The following is a 759-nucleotide window of genomic DNA, read 5'->3' as shown; positions in this document are numbered from 1 at the left end:
GTTTATGGTACGTCTGTGCAGTATCTGTCAGTTGTATATAAGTATGTCTAGAACCGATCTGCTGTCTATTTAGCTTAGGTCTGTGTGTCTCTCTGCTGTCAACAACAGCCACAACAACAGCAACAGCAATAATAAACTGCCGTTATGACGCCAGAGTATTGGTCCAATGTTGTCTTGGTAAATGTCTCTGTGTTATTATCAGTTTTTGCTGATAAAGTATTAATAACAGGAAGAGAATTGTTCATTTTGCTGTTTATCTTTTCCTCAGACGTCATATATATCATCACATTGTATATATCTCAACAATACTAGGTGTCGTCAGTCTTATTCATGCATATAGTTTCTTCCATTGACTCGTGTAATCATGAGAAACCAAAATACAGAATTTGTAATATTCTCAGTTAAATTTATTTTAAACGTTCTGATTGTTCGGAAATATAAATTCATTATGTTGGAGTTACTCTTTCATTGCCTGCATGGTGACATGTATATATTGTAAATATCATACTTTGCCAGGAACAGTACAAGCATCCACGATTTTATGGCATGTATTTGTCAAATTGACAAACATTTAGCTCCCACTGAATACCTACATGCGTTTTGTTTTACTTTCAACCAGAAATAGGTTAAATCCCTCAACAATTCCTTTTTTATTAGCAGTATGCGAGTCAGGTTTCCATAGAGTTATCTACCTTCGTTGAATTTATTGATTCCGAAAACTACCGATGTTGGCCGAACATTGATTATTCCCACAATCAA

Source organism: Haliotis rufescens, unplaced genomic scaffold, assembly GCF_023055435.1.
Source record: "Haliotis rufescens isolate VD_foot unplaced genomic scaffold, xgHalRufe1.0.p SCAF_26, whole genome shotgun sequence".
NCBI classification, from domain to species: domain Eukaryota; kingdom Metazoa; phylum Mollusca; class Gastropoda; order Lepetellida; family Haliotidae; genus Haliotis; species Haliotis rufescens.
The sequence above is the reverse complement of the archived record's forward strand: the minus strand, read 5'-3'. Positions refer to the sequence as shown.